Source organism: Leuciscus leuciscus (genome assembly GCF_965113295.1).
Source record: "Leuciscus leuciscus genome assembly, chromosome: 7".
Taxonomy (NCBI): domain Eukaryota; kingdom Metazoa; phylum Chordata; class Actinopteri; order Cypriniformes; family Leuciscidae; genus Leuciscus; species Leuciscus leuciscus.
In genome coordinates, this window is record NC_138731.1 from 27,594,580 (window position 1) to 27,609,049 (window position 14,470).

Genomic DNA, 14,470 nt, shown 5'->3' on the forward strand with positions numbered 1-14,470 from the left:
ACCATATACATGTCAAAGAAGCCGGAGCAACTTTTCTCTATTTACGCATATGACGAGACACGCACGGGCGAGTGATGTATGTATGTACTGTATGTAATTTCCCACAAAAAACATCCCATTTGGTCAAAAATATAAACACTTATAATATGCTTACTATTACCATAGTGAAAAAAATAAATAATTTTATTAGAAAAAGCATTGATGTATTGTCTATTCAAATGTTGTTAATTTTGAACAAAAAAAAGGTAAACAGTATACCTTTAAATTTGCGAAAGGAACAAAATATAAAATTATTATTTTATCTGACACAATTATTTGGCAAACTACGATTAGAGATTTTATTGAACTCCATAGAAAAAGAGAAGGTAGAGGAGGACTACAAAACCTAACCCAGAAACTGAACACAGGAACATTTATACTTCAAAACAACACAAGACAAGGGAACACAGGCCAGGATCATGACAAACGCATCACAACAAAGTTATCTGTAACTCCTCTCAACAAAGTTATATAATAATTAATTGTATTAATTATAATAAAAAGGTATACATTTCTATAGCTGCTTAAAAAAGCTCAAGTTCACTTTACAATCAACATCCATTCACTTAACAAACAAATGATAAAACAATAATAATAATAATAATAATAATAATAGTGATAATAATAATAACAATGATATGCATTCAAATGAATTAAAATAATATAAAAAATGTAATAATAATTAGTTTGTGTTTGTTTCAGAATTTCTGTCCACAAGATCTATTCATATCAGCTAGATATAAAATTGGTTACTGTGATGCACCCTTGTCATCACAATATTTCCAAATTCAAACAACAAGGACATCTCTGGACTGAAATTTTGCTCATAAAATGATGGATCGAAGTCGTCAACAAGAGGATGTTGTTCTCTATCCATACTTGGAGCGTTGCCTTTTCCTAACTATCCCAAGTTGGACAGCTTAACGATGCTGTTACTCTTCAGTTGGATCTGAGTCTCGTGGCCCAGCACGGCATTGTGGGTGTTGTCCCATTCTGCAAAAATCATCCAATTCACCCTTTTATACATTCCACAAAAATCTCTAAACAGCACACAATTACAGATTTGGAAACTCCATTTTGTAGCTGGATGCCTTGCAAAGCTCTTACAGAACAAGTCTGGGTTCCGTCCAGTTTGGATATCTTGGGTATCAGATGTCTCCTGCACATGTATCTCTCTTGTATAATCAAAGTCTGAGGCTGATAAAGGTAAAGTGCAATACATTTTTGGCTGTGACCTGTCGGTCTTCGCAGATACGGTCTGGGTGTGCGCCATTTCCATCGCTCAGTGGGTTGTTTCTCTTTAGCCAAAGCAGTTGTAAAACCAAAGGAGTGTGCTATCAAATGAGCCTGACAGGGGCCTGATAAAAACAACTTTTGCCAGGGAGAAAAACAGAGCCTTGGCTAAGCTCACATAACTAATGTAGGCCTTGCATCTTACTCTCCAGGATTTTAGACTTCTCGCTGCTACCCTTGGCAGAAGCATCACTCGCATTCACACAGGCAAAGGACCTCCGAAAGAGCACCAGAAATGTCTGCCAAAATGCTCACAGCTCAGTTTAAGGAAAACAATCCAAAACTGCACTGAAACTCATTTCTTCCCACTGGGCTGTTAGTCAGGACCTGAAGTTATGTCAACTTTTGGGAGATTTTTGTGGAAGAATTCTTTTTTTTGCCACTAACGTCTATGGCCAACATTTGCTCTATCTTCATGTATTTTCATAGGACTTTAATTTGAAGCCTGCAGCCTCCTTCCAGTCCGGACCGTGACTCTTGTAAACAAAGAGAGCGGGGATAAAGTTAAATACTGAAATATTTGTTCACTATATTGCTGCACCTACTGTTAGCATAACAAACAAAAGTGTTTGTTGGTTATCTGAGAAAATATAATTGAATCGGTTCAAAATGTAAGGAAAATTGGTGTATAATTCAGAGGCAATATAAGGTTGACGGTGCTAAACGAGAACTGTTCTTTGGTAATGAGTAAAAGAAGATGTTGGTTTTTTTAGAACAATTGAACAGATTCACCCGCTCCGTCTGTGTGTTTGACGCACGGCATGGAATATGTAGCCTCTCTTTCTTTTTAACCATTTCACCAGTTGCAGCGTGGGCTTTCAAGATTCGCAAGTATTCCCTCCAGAATTCATTAATCATTTAATCCCGGTATCGGCGCCTCTCCTGTACGAACATCTTGCTTTAGGTACTTTTATTCCTTGTAATAAAACTTTAATGTGGTATCCTCTATATATTCAAGTTCAGGCATCAATATTTCCTTCTTTAAATACTTAATGCACAGCCTGCTTCATATCTTTCAACTTTTAAACACGAAGAGCGCAAAAGTCGGAGGCTCAGATGTCTAACTCACTGAAATACTTTCATGCTAAAGATCAGATATTGAGTATAATCATATGTATAATCACATATCTGCAGCAAAAATAGCCATTTCACCTGCAGGCTGAGGATTCACATTGGCGGGATCTGCTGGTTCTGGAGGTATTTGGCAGCATGTTTGCGGATGTGGCCCGTGGCATTTGACATGATGTTCTTATAGGTTTGCTCTGAAGATAGTCCATCATTCAAATGCACAAAGGGCCCTGCAGGGACTCACCCTTAGCAAGCTCTCAATCCATTTATGTATGTGAGAACGGTCTTAACTGTGGGCTTGTTGATTTTTTTTAAATTTTTTTATTGTGACGGTGTAGAAAATGTTTGAGCTGATTTCTGTTTTCCTTAAATCTCAATTTACATATAATGTGATTGGGCTAGAACCTGACAGATAGGTATAGAGAGGCAATGATTTTACCACAGATAAGTGACATGAAGCAGAGCACATAAAACACCTCTTGGCCATAGTAAAATCACTGTAAATGTGACAATCTGATCACTAATAAATAATTAGATTTATTAATAGTAAGAATTACCATAATCTTTCTGAAATATAACTGCAGTACAGTTCAAGTTCATGGTCTGTAAGATTTCTTATTGTTTTTGAAAGAAGTCTATTATGCTGAACAAGGCTAAATAAATACAGTAAAAAACTGTATATTGTGAAATATGATAAAAATGTAATTTATTCCTGTGATGGCAAAGCTGAATTTTCAGCATCATTACTCCAGTCTTCAGTGTCACATGATCTTTCGGATATGAATCAATCATATAAATCAATCGTTCTAATATAATGATTTGTGGAAACCATGATATATATATATTTAGGATTCTTAGAAAGTAGACATTTATTCAAAATAGAAATGTATTGTAGCATTTTAAATGTCTTTACTTTCACTTTTTATCAGTTTAATGGATCCTTGCTGGCTTTTTGTTTGTTTCTTTCGAATGGTATACGTATATAATGTCTTGACATCTAAAAATTCAGAAATTAACTTTAACTCTTTAAAGTAAGGCTCAATTCAGTAACATTAGTTAATGAACTAATTAACATGAAATTATAATGAAAAATACAACACAGAATTCATAAATCTTGGTTAATGTTTATTTCTACATATAAAATGTATAAATTTGTATTTAATATATTATGTAAAAACATGAATTAATGAACAAAACCAATATTAACAATTAAGGCAAGGCAAGGCAAGGCAAGGCAAGTTTATTTATATAGCACATTTCATACACAATGGCAATTCAAAGTGCTTTACATAGAAGAAATTAAAATAATAAAAAGAAACAAGAATAATTAAAACAGTTTAGAAAAATAAAATGAAATACAGTACAGTACAGTCGGACGAACAGCGGCACAGTGCTCATTCAGTAAATGCACAGCTAAACAGAAGTGTTTTGAGTCTGGATTTGAATGTGACCACTGTAGGAGCACAGCTGATCTCTTCTGGAAGCTGGTTCCAGCTGCGGCTGGCATAATAGCTAAAAGCAGATTCACCATGCTTAGAGTGAACCCTTGGTATTTCTAGCTGATATGATCCTAATGATCTGAGTGATCTGTTGGGTTTATATTCAGTGAGCATATCTGCAATGTATTGAGGTCCTAGGCCATTGAATGATTTATATACCAGTAATAATACTTTGAAATCAATCCTAAATCTAACTGGGAGCCAGTGTAAAGACCTGAGGACTGGTGTGATATGTTCATATTTCCTGGTTCTGCTCAGAATCCTGGCGGCAGCGTTCTGTATGAGCTGCAACTGTCTTATGGTCTTTTTGGGAAGGCCAGTGAGGAGTCCATTACAATAATCCACCCTGCTGGTGATGAAAGCATGCACAAGTTTCTCTAAGTCTTGTCTGGAAACAAAGCATCTAATTCTTGCAATATTTTTTAGATGATAGTATGCTGATTTAGTTATTGCTTTGACATGACTACTGAAACTAAGCTCTGACTCTAGTGTCACACCAAGATTCCTGACTTGATGTTTAGTTGTTTGACCCCTAGAGAGAAGGTATGCGTTCACCTTGAGAACCTCATCTTTGTTTCCAAACGCAATAACTTCAGTTTTGTCTTTGTTTAATTGAAGAAAGTTTTGACACATCCAACTGTTGACCTCATCAATGCATTGGCACAGGGAGTCAATGGGGCTGTAATCGTTAGGCGATAGCATTATTAGAATTAACATTATTATTATTTTTTATTTTTTTCATTTTTAGTTTAATACCTAATGCATTACCTAATGTTAAAAAATGAAACTCGTTTTAAGCATAAACGTCTTTAAATATTGGTTTAAGTTTCCATTTCAAAACCACATAGAACTTACTATGGAATTCCATTGACATGTGTGCTGTCTATTTTACAATGACTTTGTCTTATCCAATCAGATTTAGCAGTTTGAATTAAGTTACTCTAGCAGTAAACAGTAACTCTTCTGTGTCAGGATGTGTTTTGCTAGGTAATCATGCCTAATCATGAATCACAAATGAAATAATTAACAGAACTACAGAGAGCTCATGGGCAGAGTATTACCATTCATTAACAAATTACACCTTGCGTTCGCATCACGTATATTCATGCCTCGCTTGTAATTGCATAGGACACACCACCATTTGCCCCATGTTTGGCTGGGCGGGTAAAAGTTACAGAGCGTGTAATTTGCTGCTCAACAACAAATTACATAACCACTTATCCACTCCAGCGTCCCTCCAACACAGACAGGTAGAGCCTGCAGCTGACGGCCGCCTCCTGCGTCTCAGACTGCCGATGCTGGGAAGCTCTTTTCTTGCCTCATTGAAGAAAGACATTGTGGATGACATGTTTCACCTGGCACGCGTCAGAGTCTGGCAGACAGCCGTGGCCAGTACACCTGAGGCCAGCGCTCCTGGATCACTCGCTCTCTCTCTGTCTCTCGCTCTCTCTGGCTCACTGTATGTTTGATCTAATGTGACATCTTGAGGGAATACCCAGCATGCTGTTATGTCTGCTCTATTACCGGCTGAGTGCCTCAGGTTTACCTCTGTGACTGTGTGTGTGTGTCTGTGTTTTGTGCAATATTTGTATCTATATCCAAGTAGCAAAACTGACAGTGTTCACAGATACTCTGTTTATTTTGTACATATTAGGTATTGTATTTTTTATGCATTGTAATTATTTTTATTGAAAATAATATAAATATTTACTTTTATTTAGTCATTTAATTTATTTATTGATTATTTTGATTTCTATGTATATTTGATAAGGTACTTTGGATATTTTTCCAGTGCTTTGGAAATAAAACAAAATTATATTGACTTGACAAATTTGACAAAATGCTTCTTCTTTTTTTGTCTAATCAATAATTTATTGTATTGATTTATTGTATATTGATAAGTCATAAACACAGACAAATGCTTGGTCAGAGAAAGAAAAGAAGGCCACGTTCAGACCCCAAATCCCTTTTCTTTTCTTTTTTTGCTCACAGCGACTTTTTTTCTGTGAACAGCACAAACCACATGGAATCTTATCTTTTCGATTCTGATTTGGGCCACTTCCATATGTGGTCCTAAATCAGATACAGGTCTTTTGCAATTCGACCACTCTAGATCAACATTCGTCACAATTCTGCACTGGTGGGAGTCATTCCAAAGATTTTACATATCGGTAGTTATTTGGTCCCTCTGTGAATACGGAAGACGGCAGAGAAGTTAGTCACTGGAGCGACAGTGAGCTGTTATAAGTACTAAAGTGACAGCTCTATACAAGTAGAACTTGAGGAAAACTCTGTTATAAGATTACAGTGACAGCTCTATAAAAGTAGAACTTAAGGAAAACTCTGTTATAAGTATTACAATGACATCTCTATACAAGCAAAACTCGAGAAAAACTCTGCTCTCTTTCTTGGCCCACTTCTTGTAGTTCTTTACCCTCAGAGCCTCTCAAGAAAAATGTGGCTAATGGCTAATGACTCAGATCTTCAGCCTGGCAACAAATTAGAGAGTCTGCGATGAAGGCAGTTTAAAGTAAAGCAAGTGGTCAGAACATTTGATGAGACAAATGTTAGACAACATGTTACATTTGAAGTGTTCAATAAGAAAATTATGAAAATATATATATATATATATTTTTTGAATATCTGACAGCCAAATAGCTGTCCACTTACAAAATGCTGTAAATAATATACAAGCACAAAATAATCAAGCATAGTTTTTTGATAATGATTATTCTTTTTTTTTTTTGCTTAAACAATAATTTTATAAAAATATAATATATATATATAAATAAGAATACAGTATTGTTGAAAAGTTTGGGGATAATAATTTTTCATCTTAAAGAAATTAGTTTTATCTCACAACAATGCATTAAAATAATAAGTGAAAGTAAAGACATTTAAATATATATATATTTTTTATAAATGTGTGTTCCTTTGAACTTTATATTTATCAAAGAATCTTGAAATAAAAAAACTGTTCCAAACATAGATAATAAGAAATGTTTCGTGTGATTCAAATCAGCATATTAGAATATTTTGGTTAAAATATATTTAAATAAAAAAACTGTTATTTTAAATTGTAATAATAATAAAAGTAATAATATTTCACAATATTATTGTTTTTTATTGTATTTTGATCAAATAAATGCAGCCTTGGTGAGCATAAGAGACTTACCGACCTCAGATGTTGACTGGTAGTGTATATGAGCACATAAAGAATCATCAATAATAGCTACGTATTCACTGCATGAGCTGGACTTGGACTGAAGCTGTGCTGAAGTAGACTCACTCCTCTATAGCAATCCGAATACCATTCTTTAAATAGAGGCCATTTCTTTCTCAATCACAGTTTTTACTCCTTTTTGTTCTGCAGATGGTTTCATTAAATGTGTGCTCTTCAATAACCATGTGTATTTTACATTGCTATTATTATTTGGTACACAATACCTTCCCAATTTGTTTTATTTCAAAGAGAATGTAGTGGCACAGATTTAAAGGAGCATCATCTTCCTGCAGAGAGAAGTCAATATGTTTCAGCGCAGGTCTGCATAACCTCATTTGTAGCTTCTTGTCCTGTTACTTCATGAATAATTCAAGTACGCCGAAAGCAAGTGTGCTGTGCGTGTCTCCGTGTGTGTTGTGTGCGTGGAGGAAACGCTCTGTCTGAGGAGCCCTTGCCCCAACTTAGAGACCTCCAACTGTGCTGCCGAGCATCTCGGTATCGCTGCAGATGAAAGTCTAGAGGCCTGAGTGTGTGTGTGTGATCTGACATTGAAGATATGCTCTTGCCTTTAGCAAAGTTCTTCCCCTCTTCTCGAATGCATCCAAATCCTCACGAGAATGTCATATTCAAATAATGAATACAAACACAATTGCGCTTGGCAGATCGCATAAACAAAGTCAGAAAACAATCAATAATTGATCTCGCAATTATATCTTGACTTATGACAATAGGAATAATCAAGTTGGATGGAGAACGAGGGTGGCGGTTGGAGTCAAAGCCAAACGTGTTTAAAGGTGTTAGATGTTAGGTAGAGAGGTCAAATACTCCAACTTTTTTTTTGACCTCAACACTTTCCTTGGGCTTTTGACCTTTCAAGATGAACCAGAGAACTTGTTCAGCTCATTAGGGAGCTCAAATCTAACAAACAAAATCTGCCTGGTGAATCAATAGTAGCAAAAACGAGTGGCCCGGCACACACAAAAAACAGATTCTCGTTATTGTGCAAAACACAGACCTTGGGCGCCAAAGTATGTGGAGCAGGCCAAATAATTCCTAAACATAGACTGCAACAAACCATTTTGACAAACAAGAGCCAAGGGATAAAGTAACGTTTGGAGCTGCATTCCGCTGGACGTGTCAAGATTCTCCTTGTTATTTAATATTTAAGGAAGAGTGCAGCACCTTTCTGTAATATGGAGCAGATGGTGGCAAATCGAGTCCTGCTATAGCCATCTGTGAAGAGCAGGTGTCTGCCAATTGTGTTGGAAAATGGGATTCAGTCCAGGAACTACCTGACCAAAGACAAACACCCAGCAGGGAGCACTTTGTCAATTCACTGCATGTTTATCCTCAAATATTCTTTCTTTCCCCTCTACCGATATATCTCCAACCCCTAGCTTTGTCTTTTACTATCTTCATTTAACATCTCTCTCCTGTAAAGTCACTCCCCCCTTTGCCCACTATTCTAAAGGAGATGGGGTCGCCTCAGAGTCCAGAGAGGGCAGCACAAGTGTGGCATTGTGGGCCAAAGGAGAGACGACCATTGTTCCTGCCCGCTGCCTGCCACAGCTGTGCACGAATAAGAGCAGGGACAAACCACAGCATATATCAATGTGGAGGCTGTGAGGGATGGTCCACGGGTGTCCACACTCAAAGAAGCCTAGTGTCTTTCAACTAAAAAATGCCAAAGGGCGCACAAATCACTCAAGGTGACGCTTTTATTGCTTTCAATCCATAGGAGGTGACAAGAGAGCAAGTAAAAGGAAAATGACTCCTGAGGAATAGAAAATGCATGTGTAATATATGATCTATCTTTGTATTATTATACATATATATAGATAGATGTATGTGTGTGTGTGTGTGTGTGTGTGTGTGTGTGTGTGTGTGTGTGTGTGTGTGTGTGTGTGTGTGTGTGTGTGTGTGTGTGTGTGTGTGTGTGTACATGTAATATGTAATATGTACATTTTTAGCCTGGACGATGGAAGAAGGTTCTAGTATTTGTGCTGAATTTCACATGATTCAACATGAAACTAAGTAGAAACAGCTCACACTCAACAGGCCGCTGCATCTAGGCTAGTCAATGAACTGGAAGGATATTGGACATGGTATCTGCAGGATATTGGCAGCGGGCAGGGCTCCCCGTGATCGCGGCTGAAAACGAACGGCGCAGGGGCAAGTTAGGCGCAGCATGTTCACCCCAAGCATGCCCTTTAAGAGCTGTGAGTGCATTTATCGCTGCAGGAGCGCCCTAAGTCCACACTAAGCTTCTCTTCCATAACTTACAGAATTATGCCTCACTCCTCTCTCTTTCTCATGTTTTTCTTGTGCTCCTGTTATTAGCTACCGCTCTGGACAAATATTGTGGTTGTGGAGTCAGAACAGATATACGTCTTACAAAGTGAACAAGATAGGGACAGAAAGAGGTTAGGAACTGCTCTTGGACAGGAGAGGAATGCTGGGAGGTGCGTGCACATTAAGAGCAAAGAAATACTTATTTGCCTTCAAGTCATTTCAAAATTGTGTGGCCATTAATATATAAATATATACACTAACGTTCAGATGTCTCTTATTCTCTCCAAGGTTGCATTTATTTAATAGAAAATTCAGTAAAAACAGAAATATTGTGAAATATTTTTCAAATGTTCAGTTACACTTTATTTTAAGGTATCTGTGTTAAAGTGTAATTATATATTTTTAAGTACAGAGTAATAATAATTAACTAAATGTACTTACTATAGGGTAAGGGTTAGGATGAGGTTTTGGTTTAGGGTTAGTTGGATGTAATTATGCAGAATTTATAGTTATTACTATAGTAACTACATGTAACACGTGTAACAAGGACACTATAAAATAAAGTGTTACCCAATTTAAAATGTTCAAATATTTTAAACGTATTTTATTCCTGTGTTGGCAAAGCTGAATTTTCAGCAGCTAATGTGATACGATACTCCAGTCTTCAGTGTCACATGAGCCTTCAGAAATCATTCTAATATGCTGATTTGGTGCGCAAGAAACATTTCTATTATTATCAATGTTGAAAACAGTCCTGCTTAATATTTTTGTGGAAACTGTGATACTGTATATGATTTTTTTCAAGATTCTTTGCTGAATAGAGGCTCAGTATTTATTTGAAATAGTAAAGACTTATAGTTTTACAAAATATTTCTGAAACTTTTGATTAATTCACTGCATCCTTGCTGAATAAAAATAATAGTTCATTTAAAAATACATATTTTTTAAATAATAGTTTTATTCAGCAAGGATGCATTAAACTTAGAAATTAATACTCTTATTAATTTACTTTTGCACTTTATATATCTAAATTCTATATATTGTTTTATCTGTACAATGTTGTTATTTATTCATTTTAGATGTTACACATATCTGATTGCCGTATTTTGCATATTACCATTTCCATAACATGTTTTCTGGTCAGTGATGTTCAATAATTACTTACACTGCTTTGACATTTATAAGTGCCATTTGCACTTATCTAATAAAAAAAAAAAATATATTTTTATATATATATATATATATATATATATATATATATATATATATATGAACTTATGGTTGAATGTTAACAGTATTGTCATTGTGCAAAAATACAAAGTCAGTTACATAAAGTTGAATAAAATCTAATGTAATACAGCAAGATATATAATTTTTTCCATTTACATTTTTCTAATATCATTTGTAAATTGAAATCTCAGTCAGTTGCTAAAATAGCATCTAAATAAGAGCATTTCAAAACGGTGATGTTCAGAATAATGTTTCAGTGGCAGATGTTTTAGCAAGGGATTGAACAGATATTTATGAATGTTTATTGCACCTGACGATGACTGCATAAGAGACTAACTCTGAAGCCACACATGGGAGATCTGAGAAATACTTTTCTTCCTCTCAAATTTCCCTCTATTCTCCTGTTCAACTTCACAAGAGACATTATATGCATATGATACGAAAGTTGATCTTGCCATTAATGTCTCATGATGAATTACTTATATTTAAAATATCATCAAGCTTTTGTAAGAGTTTGAGGTCCTCTTCTGAGAAGCTCACCTTCGAGCCGCTATGTATCACTTCTGTGTTAAAAGCGGCCTTTGACACTCATCTGGCTGTGCGTACGATAGTGAGCATTGCATTATGGGAGTGGAATCTTGTCAACAGGAAGTTGGATTGTCCACAAGGCCTCGCTCTGTCGTTTAAACAGCCTCTTCGTTGTGATACGCTCCTTTATCCATGTGTGGAAAAAAACAGCTGGACATAAAACCTCTGTGTGCGAGTTTGTGCGTGAGCATGTTTTACTCTCCGAGCGCCATAGATAATGGTGCGATCCTCTTCTACCCCCCGAGGATGCACTTTGGCTAAGGAACGGGGACCGGGGACAGAGGGGAATCACAGAAAGCGTTATGAATGTGCGTTTGATTTCATACGCCACAGGGGTCCGCGGCACAGTGGGCCACTTGTTGTGCGGCCGCCCAGATGTGCACCCGCCCGCTCGGATGAGGTCCCCCCTCAAAGACGCCCTGTTAGCGCTGCTGTCTGTGGAGACAGTGAGGAGCCCTATCCTCACCTCGCCCTGAGACCGGCATACACACACACACACCTCTGAAATGAATCAGTCCTGTACCAGGCAGAGCAGTGTGTGAAGGGTAGATTCAATCATTCCAGTGTTTGCGTTTGATTGTGTTGAAGAGCTCGACTGCCAATGTGTGGTGTATAAAACGTGAAAAGAGACATGATATACGACCCTGTGTCTGTGGGGTTACATACTGGGAGCAAACAAGAACATATATGTTTAAGAACAATGAATAAGTCAAAGCATACATCTTCTCTGGGGCCACGTGGTGATGAGGATGCATTTTGTCTGCCAGCTAAATAAAAACCTCCAAGGATAGTGTTTCCCAGCCTTAGACCAGTGGGGATCTCAGATGCTTCACAAAAACACTTGTTTTAAGACGGTTATATCTTTTGCTTTAGTGTTGTCAATAGGAAATATCAATTTTAGATTTCCAAACATTCATTTTGCCTTTAGCAACTATTGCAAAAGACTAATTTGTTAAAGATATTTTGAGACACGTAAATTCATAGAAGAACTGTCAATGGATCTAAAATGTTTGGAACAACCTATACCTGCAAACCTCTTTAAAACTGTGCACAACTGTTCTTTGGAAAATGCTTTTTTAAAGACAAAGGGTCATACCAAAAATGTATTCAATTTAGCTAACAGACGTTCAATGCATTCTTTTTTGACAACATTCTAACTTCACAGCATTTTTTTCAGAAGTGGCTAAAACAGTAGCTACTATAGTTTACAGGAAGGTTGTTCCAACTGTCTTGGAGATGTTTCCACAGTTTTTCTATTAATTTAGTATGTCTCGTATTTTATGTCTCTTTATATAATCCCAGACTGACTTGATGATGCTGAGATCAGATCTCTGTGAGCACACCTATAAAAATGATCATCACTACAATATTTGCAAAAGGAATGTTTGGAAATCTAAATTGATATCTCCTATTGACTCACTAAAGCTAAATATATAAATAACTTATTTATATGATGTGACTTTTGCACAGTACTGTGTGTATATCACTGTAACAATACTGTTAAAATAATCTGTTAAATATACATTAAAATAATGCAATAAATATCAACTAAATAAAAAAAGAAAATGTAACACAAACACTGTAATGCACCTTGCTGATAATGAAAATGAAACCAAATTATTTAATCATAATATGTGAAATGTCATGACTGCTGGGAATGACCTTTTACTGTTTTTCACTGTAAATTAAACAGCAGTTTATTGTTGTTACTTGCAAAAAAACAGACAAACAAACAAACATACATTTGACAGTGTTTTTTTGTAAAAAGACATTTAATACTCGATCTATCTATAAAATATACATATGCATGCACACACACAAACACATGCACACAAACACACAATGATTACAGATCGCTTTGAGCACACTTGTATGAAGGTAAACGAGTGGCAAAACTCGAGAGCACGTACAGTAGATGTGAATTTGCACCTAATATATTGCGAAGAGTAGCAAAAGTCAAGGCGCGAAATTTGAAATTGCAGTGACAGATTTGAGAAGTTGCAAGTGCCTAATTGAGGTTGTACTGCGAATGTGAATGTAGGATTAAATGCAAATATATTACAAGTTTGTGTCTGTCATTGTATTTCTGTGAATGGCATTTACACATTTGTGACTACTTGTCTGCAGCTTCAAATTTCAACATTCAATTTCAGATTTTTATTTTACAGGTTTTCACATTGGAGCTGTGAGTGTTTCATGTACAAGTACGAATATTTATTGTACAAGTTCTCAAATTCACATCTACGTGCTCGAGTTTTGCTACTCTTTTACCTTCATACATGTGGTGATATTAAATGTTTCTGATTATGTCCATGTTAATAAGGTATTACAAGTATTCATTACTCTGATAACAGAACTCTCTAAATTGTAATATGGACTCATGCACTTTCTGTAAAGCTGCTTTGAAATGATGTGTATTGGGAAAAGCGCAATACAAATAAACGTGAATTGAATAAGGCACAGCAGCACAAATGCATGAATGGAGTTTGGAAAATTTGACATCTATCACTATTTTTAGGGATAAAAAAGTCAAGAAGAGTAAAACACTTCAGCTTTTGGTCTAGAAACTTTACAAGGAAAGATTGGAAAAGAAAAAAAATGTATGGAGCTCATCAAACACATGAATGCAGAATTAACATGATACACCTGACAAAGAAGCACGGATAGTTTAAATTATAGGATGCCAAAAGTCATTTATAGCAGCAGGAGTGTTTTTACATTCTCTTTTATATGGGTTATTGATGTGGAGCTCCTGTGAGAAAGAACACATTGTACCTCCAGGTGTGACAAGACGCTTTTGTGTTTTGCAATGATTTCTTTGTCACGCACCTTCCCAAAGGAAGGCTAAGTGGCCATTGTCAGACATTTAAAGGGGACGCACCCTGCTGCTCATCATTCATAACCTGATCGATACTCACAAAGGGAGGCTATCGATATGCCACACTTTCACCTAGCCCAATGCAAGCTCATAAATGCAGCAACACAGGCCTCAACACACACGCACACACACACGCATGCAGATAAATAGAACGTTTTGGATTTTGACATTTAAAACAAAGCAATGAATGTAAAATCAATAAAAAAGACTAGACTAGATATGATTTATAAAAACAGTACATACCCTTAAGAAGGTCTTTATGCTTCATTCAACTGTTAAATGAAAGCTCATCTACGGGATTGTTGTGTGTATTGAACATACCTGTGCTGATGTTTTTATTCAGTGCTGTTTTCAGAAATC